This window comes from Notolabrus celidotus, chromosome 11 (assembly GCF_009762535.1).
Source record: "Notolabrus celidotus isolate fNotCel1 chromosome 11, fNotCel1.pri, whole genome shotgun sequence".
Taxonomy (NCBI): domain Eukaryota; kingdom Metazoa; phylum Chordata; class Actinopteri; order Labriformes; family Labridae; genus Notolabrus; species Notolabrus celidotus.
In genome coordinates, this window is record NC_048282.1 from 21,396,448 (window position 1) to 21,418,071 (window position 21,624).

General features: G+C 40.8%; 1 protein-coding gene and 1 long non-coding RNA gene across 3 annotated transcripts in view; both read right to left on the reverse strand.

Annotated features, from left to right (window-relative positions):
* LOC117821863 (nuclear receptor coactivator 3-like) overlaps nt 1-10,883 on the reverse strand; it is an 85,025-nt gene extending 74,142 nt beyond the window's left edge. The window contains exon 1 of one of the 2 annotated variants that reach the window (XM_034696401.1): nt 10,768-10,848. The gene's annotated coding sequence lies outside the window, so the exon portion shown is untranslated. Of the gene's footprint in view, nt 1-10,767 lie in introns of both variants that reach the window. The other variant, XM_034696402.1, reaches the window with a different exon arrangement.
* A 3,600-nt stretch (nt 10,884-14,483) lies between these two features.
* LOC117821820 lies at nt 14,484-21,434 on the reverse strand. The gene is made up of 3 exons (XR_004633064.1): nt 21,298-21,434; nt 15,303-15,377; nt 14,484-14,780 (listed from the first exon to the last, which is right to left on the reverse strand). It is a non-coding gene; the product is annotated as an uncharacterized LOC117821820 (long non-coding RNA).
* Between the last annotated feature and the right edge of the window lie 190 nt (nt 21,435-21,624).

The following is a 21,624-nucleotide window of genomic DNA, read 5'->3' on the forward strand; positions in this document are numbered from 1 at the left end:
TCCTTGACATTTATAAAGACAGAGAGACGTAACAGCAGAGTAACAGTCCCAGCTGGAACAGGCACTGTGTAAGGGCCTGAAGAGTGTTTGAGCCTTAAAGATACTATGTAGGCTGCACTGAGTCCAGTCAGAGCTGGCAAACGTGCAGAAGAGCCTCCCGAGGGATGCTGCAGCCCTCTGAGGAGAGAAAAGGAGAGGAGGGAAGAGGAGGTGGAAGAAGCCCCAGGTAGCCTCACAGCAATGCACCATTAGAGAAGGGAAAACACAAAGCCGAGCTCTGCTGCTCGCCTCTTCTCAGGCCACCGTATCCCTCGCTCTCACACTGACCAGCTAAATATTTTATCAGCTGGTAAAAGAACCTACAAGCCCCAAGGCCAGAGGTTCTTTTTTGTTTGTTTTTTTATTGAACAAAGTGTGTGTGTGTGTGTGTGTGTGTGTGTGTGTGTGTGTGTGTGTGTGTGTGTGTGTGTGTGTGTGTGTGTGTGTGTGTGTGTGTGTGTGTGTGTATCAGAGAGGGGGGGTCAGAGGGGGGTTGAGTTTGTTCACTGAACACAACGTCACTGAAGTGTTTTGATTGGTCACTTTGAAGTAGTTTTTCTGTTTCTCTCTCCCTCTCTCTCTCTCGCTCTCTTTCCGTGTGCATCCTCTACCGCTCAGTTCAGAGCTGGATGAACGACCTTGAGCAGGCGCGCAGGGCTGTGTTGCCATGGCAACGAAGCCTCGCGCAACCAGTAACAGCTGGATGCAACAGCACTCCCGGAATTTTAGCGGGAGTCGCCACGTTAATAAAACGACTCTCCACGTCTCTCCTCCCCCCTCCTCTCCTACACTCGCTCACTCTCTGTCTCTCCGTGTGTGCGTGTGTGTGTGTCACATGCTTGCACCTTTTCCTCACACACACACAGACCTGTGCTAACACAAAAGACAGCCACGGTCACACAAAGACAATATGTTTGCTAATAACACATAAACTTATTTATATATTTACAGAGGCCTGGGCAACGGTTAATTTTGTGCTGCCAGAGAGAGACACAGCAGGGAAGACAAAGACTGGAGGAGGAGGAAAAAAGAGGGAAATCAAAAGTAACAACAAAACACAGAACGGGGAGAAATGAAGCGAGATGGGCACTTGACATTCCTCTCACAGAAGAAAAAGCCCTCCGAAAAATAAAGCAGCAGAGGACATGAGCTGCACTGAGGCATTCTGGGGAAAGAAAGGAATCAGAAACAGAGGAAAGACAGCCGACAGTGCTTCTGACAGGCAGCTCATCCCCCTTTCTCTCTCTCTCTCCCTCTCTGCTCTGTTTCTCATCAGCTCTTATATCAAACTCTGTCTGATATTAAGCTATTCCATGATCACAGACTTTACAAACTGTTTTCTAGCTCCTTAACTTCACCGAAAAAAAATTTAGAAACCAAAACTGAACGACTTTGCTAAAAAAAACTAATAAAAGAACATGTGCATTTGGTAAAGTTTAAAAAAAACAGAAACGACAAACACACCTCTTAGATCGATTTCAGACTAACACAAGGCCGTGACCTGTGTTTGTCAGTCTGTGCGGGTCAAAGCGTGTTCAGTGACCTGGTTTCACAACTCCCCACTGATCAGTGTTAGACACAGCTACAAGCTGGATAGTACTACTCACGTTATTCATCAGATACTACAAAATATACTATATATTTTATACTATTTATACCAATATTACTATGGTCACTGTCGAGACTCCCTCAAGAGTTTAATAAAAATACCAGTAAAGCAAAATGCAGTCCCTGGCCGAGAGTCTGAGGGCCAGGGATGAGGAAAAAAGGAATTAGATGAAGATTATTTTTTTCATTTTGCACTTTGAAGGAAAAAAAAGGTGAATTGTTGAGAATTAAGTCATTTTTTGAGAATAAAGTTGATTTTTTTTTCTGATTTTAGTCAAAATTTGAGAGAAAAAAGTCTAATTTAATTTTCGAGAAGACAGTAAAGTGGCAAAGTCAAACTTAGGCGTAAAACCGGGTTGATACCATTGTCTTTATAGCGCAAGGACGTAGTCACTGTGATATATCACCCATTTGTTTCTGGACGAGAGTTTTGAAGCCTTTCATCCGTGGCTGCCATATTTGAAATCCCGAATCAACCTCAACCTAACTTTCTTCCAACCTAGCATGAGGCAGAGAGATGGAGTTGAGGCGGGCCTTCTCGCTAAGAGGTATGGTGTGCCTGCCTGCCATTCAAGTCAGTTTCCCTTTATTAAAGCTGGGGTTGGTACATTCAACATTCAAATTATTTTAGCACCTTTCTGTAAACTGAGCAGCTGGCTGAGATGTAGCAGCCCCCTCCGTTTGCTAACGGTACCGTAACCTCCATGCAGTGAATCACATCAGCAGAGGGATCTGTGATCATTTACACAACTATGTCTTACTGCAGCTACTTATAACTTTATGTATTTTATTATAATTGTTCACGACTCAAAACGACACTTATATCAGTGTGTGACACTTTGCTAACTTACATGTGTTTACAGATTAACCCATAGCTTCATGCTAACTTCAGAAAACTTTATAGAAGCCTCGCTTTACGTCATTTCAAAATGTAACTGAAAACATCGACTTCAGTTCTCTTCTTCTCGTTCCCATCATATGAATATCAGAGAAAAAATACTAATGAAGGTCTTTTAGGACACTGATATGTCAAATATTAAAAATACAATATTCTGTAGTAGCTTTTACCCAGAACCAATGTTATGCTAGGTCACCACTTAGTAACTGTTGATCATTTTCTTGTGGCTGTATTTTTCTCAAAAGTGAACTTGGACTTTTTCTCAACATTGAAGATTCCTTGACTGCTTTGCAAAAGTAAATTGTGTTCACCTCAGCAGAAGCTTTTCGGGATTTCAGTGATTCCTTCCCACTGTGTTTCTAAGAGTGCTACAACTATTGCTGGGCGATAATTCGATAAAAATAATTATCGTGATGTGAATTTTCTTGATATAGATAAAAAAATGTTTGATAAAAGTTCAATATAAATAAACATGTTATCACACACCCCAGCCACTTAAAATGGAGGGGGCGCTAATGAGCCTTAAACGCTAGTTGCCACCAGACATTAGACAGAAGAAGAAGACACAGTGAACAGCCAATCATATCGCGGGATGAGAGGTAGGCAGCACTTAAAGACGTTCGGAGCAGAATGTAAAGACAGTTGAGACGAGCTAAAGCAACACTGAAGAAAACTCAAAGCAGAGTCGTTAGTCTGACACTGAGTTGACTGCGTTAGCTTTTAACTTAATACACTTCATTAAATATACTTTCAGGATGTGGGTAAAGGAAGAGCACAGAGACAGCTTCTGCTGTGCATTTCTAACATGTTTAATGTCCACCGCAACCGTAGGACAACTGAACACCAAACAACGGTGATGCATTCACTGCACTGTGGGAAACTACATCACTCTGCATGTAACCCTTAGTAATCTTAAGGGGGAGAGCACTAGGGCTGTCAACGAATATTCTAAATTTGAATATATATTCGAATATTTAAAAAAAACGGAGATTCGATTGTGAAAATTAACATTCGACTGTGGAAAAAAACACATCGGCGGCTGTTTTGCGAGTGGGCGCACTGCATGACGGGTCAGGGACAGGTCACAGGAGTCGCACATGCACAGCGTGAAGCAGACTGCAGAGAGAAATCCTTCCGTCCCCAGATCCTCAGTGTGCTCTGAACGCGTCTTTTCCTCCCCTGGAAATACAGTGAATAAAAAGAGATTGGGCCTCTTCACACTGACTGTCTTGTGTTTTTGGCAAATAACCTGTCAGGCCTAAGACCCTACATTGAGAGTGGACTAAAAGAGCCCAACAATCAGTGATACTGTGATAAAATGCAGTTTTTCCTCTCTTTTTTTATACAAGCGCCAAGAATGTAAGTTGACTACTTTTTCGTTTTTAACTTCAATTAATGTTAATAATATTTGCTTCAATCACTGAATGAAGCCTGCCTATATTAGGGACAAGAGTCAGGACCTTTAATTGCTCGCACAAGTCTTGTTCAGCACTCACTCAGCGCATTGCGCCGAGGGGAAGGGGGGCGAGCAAGCGAGCGAGAGGTCTCCGGTCTTAAAAGTGTTACGGTATAGACCATTAGGTCATTTACTTGTTTTGTAATGTGTAGGTATGTTTTAGGCATGTTATATCTTAAAAATAAACACACAACCAAGTAGTTATCTTTTTGTTTTAGTTTGTCCACCTGTTATTGACATAATGCGCAAATATAGATATTCGAATGGTTCGAACCTATGTTTTTTTTTAAGCGAATATTCGGACGTCATTTTGGAGCAATTTTGACAGCACTAGAGAGCACAACTCAAAACAATACTCTACTAAACTGATACACAGTACAACATTTTATATATATATTTGTTGTAAATTTGAATCAAATTATGGAAAAAACCTCAATCTGAGAAAAATAAGAATTACAAACAAAAATCTAATTTACACTAAATACCTGCTTCCTGTTAGTTTATCAGAAAACTAAATCCAGATACAAACTAACAAACTGTCTGGTTTCTTCAACTTTCACTCAGGACCAAAAATCTGCATTTAAATTTAAATGAAATCTTGATTTGATTTTTATCATGAGAATTATCGATAAACTGATATTACATTTTTTATCGTAATAACATAATTTTCATTATCACCCAGCTCTAGCTCCAGCATTGTATTCAAATAATGATGCATGATGTTGCAGGTGGGTCAACACTGAGAACTTATGTGTGACACAAACACTTCTTCCTGTATCATGTTGACTCACGAAATGCACGTCAGCTTCCTGCACAACCACTCCAACGCACACAGCAAACTGAAGTCATATCATTCACACACACTACGCTGACATTAACATCAACAGCTCATAAACAGAATAAATACAGAGGGGTACATGTGTTTAAAGAAGTATATAAATCATAATAGTTTATGAGCGTGAAATATTTATGAGTACTCAAGGGACAGAGAGGGAGAGATGAACCAAGAGGACAAGGATCTATAATAAACGTATCAACAAGTAGCTAAGATCACCATCAACACTTGAGGATAATTTACATGTCTGATGTTACATAAATAAAATTCAAAGCTCTTAAAAGATACTCTGTGAAGGACTTTTATTGATAGTTAAGTGGAAAGTAGCCTCATGAGTCTTCAAAGCAGCAAAGATGTTTTTTTAACAGGATGTGGGTGGTAGTTCTGGTTTCAAACAGTTAGCTCAATGAAGAAACAGAGCTCATTTGAGTTTCAAAGCTAAAGCCAACACACATCAACCCTCTCTATCTGTTTCATTATCAGAAGACAGGCAGCAAAACATGCAAATTTGGCTGTAATGTGTAGTGATCTTACTCCACTTTTATATTCTCAGGCTACTCTCATATCTCTGCCTAGTGAAAGTCATTTTTTAAACAACTCTCAAACCCAGCATGAGACTGAAACTATTGTTTTTCAAAGAAAGTTTATAATCTAGACAGCTGACTGAAACTAACATTTTTGCCACAGTGTCAACAGTCAGAAGTGAAATGTGCCAGAACTCTTTTCCTCGAGTGACTTAATGTAATGTGTGATCAGGCTGTCCCTTTTTTGTTGAGACTCTTATAGTTGTTATGGAACTGTGACCAATCAGAATCAAGTATTTCCCAAAGCCAGGTAATAAGTAAGAAAGCCACATAACAAGTAAACATATATGAGCTACTGACACTAAAACCATTTTTAAGCTAGGCAGTAAACATGTTTAATTCTGTTGTAGAAATTTGCATTTTAACATGGCGCCTGATGGGCTTTCCTTTGCTTTGGACACTTGAGAGCTGCAGTTTTTTGCACTCCTGCACTGTCTTTAACTTTCAACATGGGAGGTCACTACTTTATTACACCAATGTGAGTACTTGAAATCTGTATCTTGATTCCATAGTTATGACTCCCTAAAGCTCTGTTTTAACTTCTGCTTTGTCTGACTTCTTTGTTTCTGGATATGATGGCCAAAACTCCAAAAGACGACCACCCTTACCATTATTACACTATGGATAGGGCAATACATTACAATTGTATTCATGCATGTTTGAGTCTACCTAAGTATCAACCTAAGATGAGATGAGTCGCAACCAAGCGGCAACCTCCGGTCTCAAAATATGAAACCTATGGGGAAGTGTTATAAACTGCAGTTCATCGAGCGACCGCTTGAGGCTGGCTACAGAAACACCGGAAACCACATACACACCAATTCAAAGAGACAATATTTATAGTAGAAATAAACATGTTTACAGCCTGGTTCAAAAAACGGCTCAGGTCTACGTAGCTAATTTCTCCATCGACACACACTGTACGGGGGGGTGAGTTTTTTCTAACACGACGGTTCAGAAGATATTAATATTACGAGTTTTTCCCAAATAAGGACATGACTGACTTGTCCGACAGGTGGGAATACATAGCTGTTGGCTAGGATGCTCAATCCCCGCCTCTTTACCTCACACAAAGTGCTTTAACTGCTTTAACTTGGTTTAAATCGTACCTGAGATTGATCTCAGTTCATTCACATTAATGAAAAGTCCTCTATGCACACAGTCATGGAGTTCCACAAGGATCAGTGCAAGGACCAGTTCTTTTCACCTTATATATGATTCCTCTAGGTAGCATCATGTGAACAAAACAGTAAATGTTAATTATTATGCCGATGACACTCAGCTATATTTACCAGTGAAGCCAGAAGAAACCAACCAGTTTTCTAAATTAGAAGCTTGTCTTACAGATATAAAGGCCTGGATGACCAGAAATGTCTTACTGCTAGGAGAGACTTTTTCTAATAAAATAAGTATCTTAGACGGCATCAGTCTGGCATCCAGCACCTCTGCTGGGAATCTAGGAGTCCTATTTGATCAAGATTTGTCCTTCAACTCCCACATTCACAAAATTTCAAGGTCAGCCTTTTTTCACTAGTGCAATATTTCTAAAATTAGACACATCCTGTCTCAGAGCAACACAGAAAAACTAGTCCATGCTTTGGTGACCTCCAGGTTAGATTACTATAATTCACTTTTATCAGGCTGCCCTAATAAGTCTCTAAAGACTCTTCAGCTAGCTCAAAACACTGCAGCTAGAGTATTGAATGGAACTAGGAAAAGTGAGCACATCTCTCCAGAGTTAGCTTCTCTACACTGGCTCCCCATAAAATCTAGACTAGAATTTAAAATCCTCCTTCTGACCTACAAAGCCCTTAAAAATCAGGCATCTTCGTATCTAAAACAGTTCATAGTGCCATATTACCCCTCTAGAACACTGCGCTCCCAACATGCAGGCCTGCTGGTCGTACCTAAAATCTCTAAAATTAGTATGGGAGGTAAAACCTTCAGTTATCAGGCCCCTCTCCTTTGGAATCATCTACCAGTCAGGGTCTGGGAGGCAGACACCCTCTCCACTTTTAAGAGTAGGCTTCAAACTTTCCTTTTTGATAAAGCTTATAGTTAGAGCTGGCTCATGCTTCGACCAGCCCCCCACCCCCAACCCCCTCATCACTTACTTTAACTCTACCTGTCTCATTAAAGTTGCTCACCATAGACCTTTCTGGAGTCCCTGAGCTCCCTTGTCTCGTAGGTTCCTCTGAGCTGCCGTAGACGACGTCCTGCTCTGGACGTTCCAGACTCCAGTTGATACAGACGTGCTGGACTCCAGCGGCAACAGCTTCTACTACTCGTCTCATCACTATCACACTCCCTCTCTCTCTTATTCTCCTCTATCCCTCTTTCCAGACCCAACTCGGTCGAGTCAGATGGCTGTCTAACACGAGTCTGGTTCTGCTCGAGGTTTCTGCCTGTTAAAGGTAATTTTTCCTCGCCACTGTAACTAGCTAAAAATTGCGAGGTGCAATGCTCATTATGGATTAAGGTGGGGTCAGACTGAGTCTTATCCTGTCTTGAAGTTGGGTCTCTGTTTATAATTTGACAGAGTGGTCTAGACCTCCTATGTTTGTAAAAGCGTCTTGAGATAACGTTTGTTGTGAATTGGCGCAATACAAAAAAAGATTGATTGATTGATGACTAAGTTTGGATCAGTTCAGCATTACCAATATTGCTGCCGCCCGCGATTGGCTTCAAAACAGCGCTCAGGAACAGATGGGTGATGTCACGGATACTACGCCCAATAGTTATAGAGTCTATGGTGGCAACCGGGTAAATCTCTTATACAGTCCTTAGAATGTGTGAAAAACATGTCCCATTCCACTTACACTTATTTGTTAGAAGTGGAAAAACTGGGGTAGATTAATTTCTGGTTAACGCATCCTGACACACGGGAGAGGGGCCCCAACAACAGCAACAACAGTTCAGCTCACTACACTGCAGAAATGAAGTAGAAAATATAAGAGAAGAGATCCACAAAAAAACAGGAAGGACACAAAAGACAAAACATGCAGGTAGAATTCCAGCACCTGAGCCGTCCCCCTTACCGTTGACACCCCCTCCTCTACCTTTACACACACACACACGTACAGCCTCCTATACTCCCATGCTGGTGTGTGAGGTCCTGCCTCCCTCTCTCTAAGCCTTGTGAGCCCTGCCCCCAGCGCCTGACCCAGTCACCAGCATCCCTGCTAACCTCTGTCCCCTTTTTCCCATTCAGCAAACATCATGCATCACTGTCATCCTCCTCCTCCTCATTCTCCTCCTCGAACGCACATTCATCCCGCTACCCGCTTTGCGAAGACCCCTCATGGATGCCTACGAGTCCCAGCAGCACGCCCACACCCCTCCCAGTCCGTGCTCCCTTCGGCTCCTTACGAGCAGGTTGCAGGCGCGTGTCTGTCTGCACGTGTGCGGGGACTCGGGGCCACAGAGCCGACTGTAAATCTGTCAGGAGCGGGGTGGAACAGGACGAGGGCTTCACGCCACCACACCCCTCCACATGGGCAGCAGAGAGACAGTGTATACGTCCTTTTAGGAGAAAGTTAACCACCAATTATTTTTGATTATCACTTCATCATATCTAGTTTAAACCCTCAATAAATGACAAACACTCTATTGCCTAAAAGCAGAAAGAAGAGTGAGGTTTTCTGCTTCCGTGCAACTCAAGAAATGTATTCAAATGGTGGAAAAATGAACAGGGAAGGCAAAAAAAAAGACCTCACAGTATCCTTTTAACCACATTTTTGCCACTTTTAGTTTGCTTGACTATAATGCAGCTGACTGTGACTTTTTGAGAAAGAACTTTCCAAAGAAAACAGGTTCATGCCTGTAGTTAAAATGCTGCATTTTCAAGCTTGTGCATGAAGAAGGTTCTCATAAATCTCACATATATTCAAGAAGTCAAACCAGTTTTAGTTGCAACTTACCCAAATGTGAGTATTTACACCTTATATCTTGATTTATGTCTTTTTAAGGCTAATATCTTTGTGTTTTGTACTGTTGGATGGATAAAATAAGACACTTGAATGATGTCCAATTGGACCCTACTAAACAAAGATAGACTTTTTAGCTAATTTTCTACAAAACACTGAATTCTTGAATGTCAATATTGATAATTTGCACCCAGATTCAGCCACCTAACAAAGCTGCAAACAGATCTTAATTCAAATATAGACCTCCACCTGACATCCCTCACCTGTCCACAGAACCATCTGCATCACTTCCACTCAACTGCTGTTTACACACTCTGAAGGGTGGACTGCTATTATCCAGATGTGGCAGGTTTTGCAAAAGGGGGTTTTGGTGTCATACCCAAGGACATGGTGCTTTTCATGATCACAAACATACACCTGCACAACACTGTTTCATGGATCAAACCGTGGACTTTTAGAGTAACAGGACAGTACATGCAGAGGGCCACGTTGCTGCCCCCTGCAGATATACAGTGAGACACGTTATTAGAAATGAAGGGGATGACAGGGGGGGGGGTTAAAGAGAAGACCTGAGCACATGCATGCTTATTCATGCTTTCACCTCGAATGCTTTTTTGCAAATGCATGCTTCCATTCAGCGCACAGACTCCCACACTAAAGGCATACAGCAGAGTCAGTGTACTTTTTATCGCTCAGCAGTCTGTGGACCCGGGGAGCAGGCAGGCAGTCAGGCAGGCTGGATGACTGTCAGACAGCCTGCATCGTCTGCCTCTTCCTGCACTGCACGTTTTGTAGTAACAAAAACACTTCAACATATCATAGCATCTTCGGATCATGACTCATATGATGCACAAATGAGCATGTTAGCACACACATGGTCAGCAAACATGTTCAGTCCAAATCCCCTTATGTTGCGACACCGTCAGACTCAGCTGTTTCGCTACAGCGACCATCACGGACAGGTCAGCAACAATCACGCGAGAGGAAAAAAATGCTTCAAAATCTTCCTGTTTGTGTGTTTAAGGGATTGCATGAGATTGCAAAGAGTGTGTGTTCTCCAAAGAAAACTTCTCGAAGCCCTGCTGTATTATTTGAAATACTTCTGAGATCCTCCAGCCTGTGCGCAAACTGGCCAGCTTGCGCACATCAAGTTAAGTTTATAGAAACATTCATTCATTTTTTACAGGGAAAAACACATCCCAGTATGTGACATTTATCATGCACTTCATCTCCGCCGCGGACAGGTGAGTGAATCTTTGCTGTCACGTATCAAAATGACCATGCACTGTGCCCTCAGCACCGTACCGATGCCAATATTGTGTCGCTGGGAACCCAAGTCAGTACATTTCCGTCCTTTCTCGCAATGCAAACCAAATGCAAAGTCGTGCTAAATTACCCTAATGTCAGCGAAGCACACTTACCTTCTGAACGTATCTCTGTGCGGGATCGATAATTTCTTCTTTACACCATTAACTCTCCGCCATCTTCGGCACTGTTTGTTTAAATGGGAAACACTCCCGAAGCCCAAGAAGCCAGTTCTGTAAGTTGAGGCGTCGCAGTGGCTTCTGGGTAAACGAGTTCAGCCGAGTGGAACGCGCTCCTTTCAGCCCTCGTCGTCCCACCCGGATACGAACTACAGAGGCGGACTCCGCCACCACAGGGGGAGGCAGAGGGGGTGGAGGAGGTGGAGGAGGTGGGGGGCAGCCACTGTCTGTCTAGCAGCCTACAGACGGATGTCAGCGGCGATATCAGGGTGAGAGAGAAGACACGGCGTGTATTTTTAGTTTAACCCTCCTGTTATGTTCGTTTCTCAGGAACAGGAATAATGCTCCTGGTTCAATTTGACCCGGGGCATATTTAATTATCCAAAAGTGTCAGAAGAACCCAAAAAAATCCCAATAAACTTTTTTAAATCACATTATTTACTCAATTACTAACCATTTCAATCAATATTTACTGTTCTTTAATTCTCACAGAGAAGGTTCCTGTCAAAAGGCTGGCCTAAACATGTGTTTCCTGTTCATGTTCCTTGCTCATTTTATGTTAAAATGCATTAAGTTATGTAGGCCTATCACCAACCCCATAGTGTGTGACAACCAACCCCATAGTGTGTGACAACCATCCCCGTGATGGGGTTGGTTGTCTCAATGTGTCAGTGTCTTTGATAGTTAATTGCCTCTTTGTTACAATGAGTTGGGAAATGAGAGGGATACACATTTCAAGCAAACACCATAAGCTTCAATTTAATGTAGGAATGGCTATTGAAAGATGTTTTGATGATGAGCAATCATCAAAACAGTAAAAAGTGTGACAACCAACCCGTTCTCCCCTACTTAAGGTATAAATGTGGTTTAGAAAATATTAGGCTTTAGATGTTTTGTGAGAGAACCTTTTCATCGAACTGTGTGTGTGTGTGTGTGTGTGTGTGTGTGTGTGTGTGTGCGTGTGTGTGTGTGTGTGTGTGTGATTGGGGTGAAATATGTCACACAGTTGCAAAGAAACAATTAGCATTTGACACTTCTGACTCCTTTTAGCCTCCACATTGAGTGCCAGGTCAAATTGACCCACAAACAGTATATACCGTTGTGCTCATAAGTTTACATACCCTGGCAGAATTTATGATTTCTTGGGTAGTTTCTGTTGTCTTTATGATATAAAAAGAGTAAACACAGTTGTTTGATAAAAAATTTGCTTCACCCAACCACTAACCATGAGTGAATTTTTTTTTTTTGTCTTATCATTCATATTCTCTGAAAAATGGAAAAAAAAAAAGGGGGGGGGGGGGGGGGGGGGGGGGGGGGCTTGCAAATGTTCGAAATCAACCATTATCAATTTATGTATTGATTACACCTATTAAGTCAGGCAGATTTTTCATACCAAAAAATTACTTTTAACATATTTTTTTCGATTTTTGAACTTACAAAGGGTCAAATTGACCCGTAACATATAGGAGGGTTAACTATCATCGACAGCGGGAGCAAACTCACTCATTTGTTGGTTGGTGCTATGGCAGACTTTCTACCAAGAGAAGCCGTCTGGTTTGAGTGACACATATGTTTGAGAGCCTAAACTTGAGAGCAAATCAGGACGCGTAGGTCTTATCCTTATCCTGATAATGATGAGTTGGCCCATTTGGATAAATAAAAGTCATCTGTGTGCCAGTAGCATCCACTTATAAGTACCACCACAGCTGTTTGGCATGTTATCGCCCACCCTTATACAGATCTTACACTTTACTTCACAGAATCTAATTTTTTATAAAAGATGTTGTTCTGTTTGAGAAATGTTAATTTACATCTCCACATGTCAAGTTTGTATTTATTTCCTAACATGAGTCTTTGAACTTGCTAGAGTTGAGTAATCCATCACAGCAGAGCATCAAGTCTGCATTTATCTATGTCACATTATTGCCGGGAGCTATCACACTGCAGTGTACAAATAAATCTGGTGCCTTAACAACATTCTCGTAGAAATATGTATGTCAAAATAAATGTTGCCTCCTATGTTGGTTTCCTGTAGATATGAGAAAAATGTTGGATGCTTTGAAAAAAACAGCTCATTATTTGCTTGTTTATTTTTCTATGCACTATCTTTTATGTATGATACTCAGCTTTTTTTTATCCCATTTTTAACACTGTGTCCTGATCTTGTGTCGTGTGAATCAAGAGTGTTTTAATGTTAAAGCTCCTGTGACGAACGTGTGCATTGTGTTGATTTTGGCACCTTCAGTAGACAAAGCAGTACCTCTTGTCTTCTCTTTTATTTAGTCCTGTACATACGTAAACAGTGTTTGGATTTGAATAACAGTCACATATATTTTATGACACAATTTTCAAAGACAGTTTCTGACACCTACCCCGTGGCAGCATTTACAAGTATTAAAAAGAACTATATCAAAATTATAAATCTTACTGCAGATTGTCTCATTTGCTTTTGTAGTCAATGTGGAGGCATCAGCATTAATTTGAATCTTTTTCATAGACAGCTCAAAACTTCACACAGGAGCTTTAATTTATCTTTTGAACTAAAAGCATATGAAGAAAATGTTGTTTTTCCATCCCAGTAGTTTGAATACATTTTATATGCCTGAGTAGGAAAGGCAACAGAGATTTCACAAGAAAATAGCAAAGATAAGACCCTTGTCTGATAAGGACATGTTGTGTAACAGATTTTAACTGTAACTTTGACCCCCTCATATCCTTGACCCTCTGGGGGAGATTTTCACTTTGGTATACAAGAGACTTGTTTGTTATTGTGGGGTGTGTCAGATATGACAGATCTAACCAGGTGACTTTGAATCACCATGTGATATTGGACCAGAAATATTCTCAGTTTTCTGTCCCACCACTTGTCATTTCAAGGAGTGTTTTTTTTCCCTTTGATTCCTACAATTGTTGTCTTTAATACTTATGACTGACTTTATTTGATCGGAAGTGTCATGTACAGTGTCCTGTTTTATTTTTTACATTTTTGGGGCATTTTTGCCTTTAATGGATAGAACAGCTGTGGAGAGACAGGAAATGTGGGGAGTAGAGAGTGGGGGAGGATATGCAGTGAATGGTCGAGGTTAGAATCGAACCTGAGGACTATAGCGTCTGTATATGGGGCACGTGCTTAGACCGCTAGGCCAACGGCGCCACTTATTTTTTCTTTTTTCTTTTTTTCTTTTAATAGTAATGGTTCATGCACTAACCTGATGGACCTTTGAAATGTTCAGGTTTTTGCATTTGTCCTGCAGATTTTGAAAAGCACTCTATAAATAAAGATTATTATTATTATGCAACTTTTATGTTGGGACCACACAGTTGTATGTACTTAGTTCCAAATCGCTTAAACAGAAATTTAAATATTGACTTACCGACTAATCTAAGATAAGAAAAACTTCATAAAACAATCAAAATTTAGAATGTTTTCTTATATTTTGGTCCTTTTTTTGGAGAGATCATCAACTGATTCTCTCAGTGAAAAAAGTTTTAGACTCACAAATAAAATGACATAATAAATAACATAATTTAATCGACATCATGTCATTTTTATGAAAAAACGTGAATAAAATGATATTTTGTACTCTATAGATCTCACAGTATATTGTATTTTCTTTTCAGATTTAAATTAAGATGTCAGCTATATTTTTATAGTATAATGGAATTACCTAACTGTTAGAAAAACAAGAAAAACTTTGTTCATCTACTTAAACTCATTATGTTTTGTCATGGTACAGACTGTTTCTTCACATCCTGGGGCTTTTTTTGCAGAATCCAACTTTCTATGGAGGGAGTCTGTTTCACTGGAGGCTCAGTTCCTTCAGGCCACCTATCTCTTATGGATGACGTCCATATGTCGGCTCCATATGTGAGCTGGCAAGGTCATCATGGAGAGGTGACGTGGGATCCGGGTGGCCCACGAACTGGGACACGTCAGCACAACGCCTCAACTGCAGCCAAGACATACAAGACGGGGAAAGATAGCACCTATAAATCTGTCACTATGGTGATGCCAGGCAGACGAGCACAGAAAGAAGGATGGATACAAAACACACAAACACACACACATGCACACGCTCGCACAGAATGAGTAAGGACCCTGTTGTGTGGATGACAGTGGGAATGAAAGAAGATGAGAACGAGAAGGTGAGAGTGAAGTGAGACAAGATGATGAGACCGTGGAGTTAAGTTTGAGGCAGTTAAAGAAGATGCAGAGACAAAATCACAGATAATGATAAACGGTGCTTGAAGATATTCTGGAAAAATCTATAGGTGTGTAAGAATCAGAGAGTCACAAAGGGAAGTTTGGAGCTGTTGGTATGATAGAAGAGATGAGAAGGTGTTATAGCTCCAGGGACGTAGAGAGAGCAAAGAAAATGTGGAGAACGACACCAGTTTGACATGCAAAGTGCAGAAGGGAGGGCAAACAAGAAGCAGAAGAGCGTACAGGGAGGATTAAAAAAAAGTCAAACCTGTCTGAGGAAAAGGTTACAAGCAGTTAGTCCCATGGGTCGGGCAAAATTCATCAGGCAAAACTAAAAGAACATCTAAGTAGAAGAAAATGTGATTAGGAAACGCCTGTAACTCAGTCTGGGGTACAAAAATGTGAGTGTTCTAAAAAAACAAATATTAGATTCACAAGATAAAGATAATTCAATTTCTCTCTTCCTGAAGATTTTCAACTGGAAAGAAGAAGAGGAAGACCAGAAAAGTTGTATTGCCAATGTCTAATGTACAAATATAATATTCATTTTTCATGTTGCATCCATTGACTGTATATACATATGGAAAGCATGGCTCTCCTTCCATAGTATGATGCAAAGCCAAAATATAGCCTTGGTGGGTGCTGACTTATTGCAAAGGTGGAGCCAAGGCATGCATTCACAGGAGGAACCCGGTTGTTGGGGCCACGGGACTGATGTCACATCCAAAAACACATTAAACTTACAGAAACAACATCAAAGATTCCTCAGGTCGGACCAGTCCAGATTCCAACCGTCGAACAAATACATGTGTTGATTTGAGGTGAACACTCACAGTTCTAGAAAGTTCAATCACTCTTGTGTAAGTGTTTGTTTCAAAGCATTTTCTCTTCCTTTTCTCCTCTATTAATCTGGTTAAAAAACACTGCAGAAGTGTGACAGAGCTGTCAATCAATCGTCTTTTAACATCACATAACTTATTGAAACTAAACTTCTCTGAAAAAGAAACACTTGCACATTACTCAGCATGATAAGGACTAACTATCATGACAGAAACAATGTTTTAGAACATTTATTCAACGTGTATTTTCATTTTCTAGTGTGAACCATAGTCCATCTGTTCTAATGGAGGAGGCGGGCCTTACAACCTATACAACACTTTTGGCTTCACAGGTTAGCTGTTGTTTTATCCCTGGTGTTATACAGTCTATGGTTGCCTTGTAACAAACACATACACTCAGAGACACAAATCCAGGGAAGAGTCAGAACCAAAGAATTTAGAAAGCCCCTTTTAAAGAGAATTTAGACTTGGAGTGTATTTAAGGTCAACTGGCTGTGCTGAACCAGTGAGTATGCAAATGAAAGTGAGATACAGATAAATAGACTTAAAGAGAAAAAAAATAGCAATAGCTTTTGGTGTTAAATGCATGTCACAGTTTATCATCATGCAGGTGACGGCATTTGTCTCTATCTAATATATTTACATTTTGTTTGACCTTAGTTTGGCATGAATTGGAGATAAAAGGGAGAAGATACATGTTGCAGTTGTAACTGTTGCATGGACACAATACCATAAAAACATTAACAGTGACATCAGTATGCATCTTCATTGAGCTGTATTTATTATCTCACGAATAGGGTTGCAAAGGGGTGGAAAGTTTCCTGTAAATTTCCATGGGAAGTTAAGCTGAGGACTTTTGGAAATATTCCAAATTTAAAACTTTCTATGGGAATCAACTGGGAATTGAGAGCAATTTCATGGAAAGGTATCATATCCGAACATTTTTTTTTTTGTTATAAGCAGACATCCATCCAAAATAATACAATAAAAACAGATTTATTTGTAAGTAGAACTTTATCAATTGTTAAATATTTTATTGAGCAATCAATTCTTTCATTGAAGAACAAAAACATGAATGTTGAGTTAAATATTACTCATCCCCCCGACCCAACCCATTCAAAAATTAACAAAAATGCAATACCAACAAAGTCCCATTCAAAATGTTAAATGAAAAGAGACCCTCTCCCTCCAAAAAAGTCCCATTCAACATGTAAATAAAAAAAGCATCTTCCCTCAAGCTTCTCAAGCCTAGCCTCTGCATTTTTGCTAAACCCTTTCAGGCATTGGGCTCTTCCTGGGTCTCATCAACATCCTCCATGTCCACTTCCTCAACATCCAACTCCAACTCTTCCTCTTCAGTGTCACTGTCCAGGCTTCAATAGTCTGGTGCTCTGGGCTCAAAAGTGTAGTTCAGGATTCTAGAAATCATCTGTGCATGTGATGGAGGAATGCACAGTGCATGTAGGGGGCGTGGTCTCAATAGCCCTGCAGTAAGCAGTGTGCTATGTGCATGTGGTTGAGAAATAGCATAGATATTCAAATGTATTTGCAATCTGGTTGTTTTAGTCAGAATTATGCTAAAATATATTTTCCCCAACTATTTTTAAATTCCCTATTAAGAGCCAACCTTCATGGAAAGTTTCCAACTTGAAAATTCCCAGAATTTTGCAACCCTAGTCACAAAACAGTATTACCTTCCAGCGTTGATCATTGCTTTATGTTAAATGAGAGGAAACTAATTACTGCCTTAAAGGTATAAAAAAAGTTCAAATTACAGAACATTACTTTATGCTTTGGACAATGGTTGGCAGTGGAATAGGTGTGAAACACTTTAGCTAAAAAAGGCAAAACCACTGGCATGATCATTTAACAGAATTGTGTTTATCTTGGGTGAGAGAGTAGCGGTATAAATGGAGAGACCAAATACTTTTTATTCTCTGAACTATACTCGTTCACTACCTGAACTGAAAAGCTATAATTGGGTTATTATTAAAAATCAGCAGTTTTAGACTGTGCTTGCAAATTAATGTATTGATATATATATAATTATTTGAAATATTGACAGCTTCAGAGAATATCTGGTTGTGTCATTTTCAGTGTCTATGCCGCTTTTGCAATTTGGACTGTCTTTAGTTCATTATGCCAGGGGAGAATTGTTTCTCTGCAGCCAGCTGGCTTCAGGTTGCAGCTCCACAATATTTAAAACCACATTATTATGGTACTTATTGTCCATTATTTGGAAAATTCCACCGAGTTGCCTGAGGCGGGAAAAAAATGGAGATGACAGAAAATGAAATGCAATGTGAAGAGAGAAATGCACACACATCCAACAGAGTCATCTGCTCATACTGTACCAGCTCCTTTGCAATGAACAAAGATGATAGAACACACTCACACCAAATATAAACCCTTTAAATTGGTGCAGTGTGAACATAAGATAGAAAGCATACCGTTAATGCTGAGACATTCCCTCAGTGGAATTTTAAAGGACTGCAGAGAGAGTTGTGGGAAGGTGAGACGAAAAGGGAAGCTGTTTAAAATTCCAAACAGGTAGACACAATGCTTCAGGAGGGTGGTGGAACAGCTTTGAGTATGCACAAGGGCGTCACCAGGAATTCAGGGCCCCATGGAGAGGTATAACAAGGGGCCCACCACCACAGCCAAATTACTATAACAACCAATTTACTGGTTTATGACCCATGAAAGCTTTAAAGAGCTATTGAAAATTGGGGATCAATTCAAAGTAAGCACATGAAAATTTAAAAAACATACTTGTTTGAAGAGAAATTTGGGAACACTGCCCTCTGTGAAACAATTTATGTCAATGCTTGAATATTATTGTGCAAAAGCAAACATGGACACAATGCAACAAATATGAAAACACATCTATGTAGACCAAGTACAAACCAAGTGCAAAAAATAAGAATTTTTGGAGTACGTTCTCCAGAATTGTTTCACAAAAATGTCAAATTACACGTGGTGTCAAATTTGGGTGCTCAAGCAAACACATAAAACACATGTAAGTTCTTCCAAAGTTCCAACCTTTGTAGCCTGTTTGTACCATAGACTGTAAATAAAAATTTGGACAGCGTTGCTCCGCCTCTTCCCGTTGTACAGTTCTGAAGCCAAAAAATCCCGCTCCTGGGCGCCGCCATTGTGCAGCCAGAGCCTGTGAAGCCCTGTAACGAGTTCCCCCCTACAGCGTAGCGTCACAAGACGCTGTGCGTCCTTTGAAGTTTCTCTCTACGGCGGCTGTGAATGAAAGCAAACCCGGAAGTAAAACCCCGTTTTTTAAACTCTAATAACCAACGAAAATGAAACTTTTCAGGAAAAAGAGGACTTGGACACAAAACAGTCAAATACTACTACGTATCACCACAGCATACGGATGTGAGAAACAGTCGCAGGACGTGTATTTATTTTTTAAAGTTTGACTGGGGGAAACTGATTTTTTTACCTATACTGCAGCCAGCCACCAGGGGGCAGACACACTGCTGAAAGCCTCACCACCAGGGCTGTGTCCGGCATGCTTGTTTTGTACAAAGAGACATTTGGAAAAGTAACCCTCTCCCTCTTACCAAAGTTTCTGCATGGGGAGAACTCAAACGCATACAACAAGCTGACCCAAATTAGTCACAATTACACTCATGAAATAATAGTAGTATTGAAGTAGCTCTCCCTTCAGCTCTTGCTCAGTCCAGAACGCTGCTGCAAGGCTGTTGACCAAGTCCAGCCGGACAACCCACATCACTCCAATTCTATCTTCCCTACATTGGCTTCCAGTTAAATTTAGGATTCATTTTAAAGTTCTCGTTTTCGTGTATAGAGCTCTGCATGGTCAGGCTTCTGAATACATCGCCGACCTGCTCAACCCCTACCTTACCAGTAGGCCACTCAGGTCTTCTGACCAGGGCTTGCTGGTTTTCCCTCGAGCTCGTTTAAGAACAAAAGGTGACCGTGCTTTTGAAGTTGTGGCACCGACATTGTGGAACACTCTTCCTGTAAATGTTCGTTCAGCTATCTCTGTTGTTGCCTTTAAAAAACTTATGAAGACACATTTATTTAAACAGGCCTTCGACTCACTGTGTTCAGACTAATGTTATATTTATGCTATGGTCTGTTTCTTTTAATGTGTTGGATATTTTCCTGTGAAGCACTTTGTGATTTGATTCTGTGAAAGGTGCTATACTAAATAAAATGTACTTACTTAATTACTTGCTGTGACACTGCTACACTCTCCCTGGTGCTCTCCCTTTGTTGGGTTCAAACCCAGAACCACCTTGCTGCAAGGCAGCAGTCCTGTTCACCACATCATTGGCCTGCCTTGCATTGCTCTCTTGACTTTCTGACTCAAGCTATTCAGATCATTTAGTCTTTACAACGAGAGGTCACATCTACCCTCTGTGCACTGTCCCTGAACATTTTAGCTCAACTTAAAGCTAGGGTTGGTAGTCACGGAAAACTAGCATGGATTTGAATGTAGAATTTCCTCAGAACTCTGTCTAACACCCCGGTCCTCAGGACATTGTTTGTGTTTTGCACTACGTCAACTCATGTCTCCCTCAGCGGTAAGAAAACACCAAAACATTATCATGGTTGTAACGGAGTGGGGCACTCCTGGGAATAGTGTTCCAGAGTGGTAAGGTATAGGCGTGCGTCCCCGTTAAAGAACACGGACACAGACTTCCAAGTTACAGGTGGTTTATTTAGCTGTGGTCTGCAATAACAATACAAACAAAGGAAATTACAATACTGGTATGGCACATCAACAGAATAATGTTGCACACACATACACACATGGCACTAATGTTACTAGCACCACTAAATAGTTATACAAAGTAAACAATTATAATTATAAGACATGTGATATACACAATCCTACTAGGCTGCTATGTTAGCCTGTGGCTCCGTTAGCCTCTGCTACATCGCATCTGCTAAGTGCGTCTACTCTCTGTATTAACTAACATAAAGTACTGAAACACATTCAAATAAACTCTGGCTCTAGAGCAGCCATTCTCAACCCTGGGGTCCCGACCCCAATGGGGGTCGCGAGATGATTTCTGGGGGTCGCCAAATAATTTTCGAAAAATATATCTAATATTATATTACAGAATTTCAGTCAGGGAGCTGTTCTAGTTGCTTTGTGCTTCATTACTTTTTCAAAATGCATTGTATCAACTAAATTTGTATGAATTGACCTGTGCGCGTGAGATCATGCTCCGTGACCCACGGCGGGAAAAAAGACAAAGAAAAACAAACCATTAACCTTGCGCTACATTTTGCAACAAGTTTGCTAGCTTTTCACCCTTACCCTGTGGGGGGGGTGGGGGTCGCGGACACCAGTGCATGTTAAATTGGGGGTCGCGACTCAAAAAGGTTGAGAACCGCTGCTCTAGAGGGTAAAGACCGGGAACACAGTCCTACCTTGTATTCATCAACGCACAGCATCACAGGTGGGGATAAACAGGGAAAAGGGCGATCGAACGGGAGAGACATGACCAGACGTCTCACTCTTCTGCAGCAGAAAACGAAAGTGAAACTTAACTCTGTGATTGGCACATGACAAACGTGTTACCATGGAAACACAGAAGATCAGACAGATACATTACAATGATAGTCTGGGCTTTCTAACAATGGTGAAAGTTAAAAACACAAACAAACATGAATTGTACGCGCAGGTGGCGGGCAGAATGACAGGACGGGATTTGATTGGTGTCATAAATTGGCTCCTGATGGCAGGGATTGGTTGGT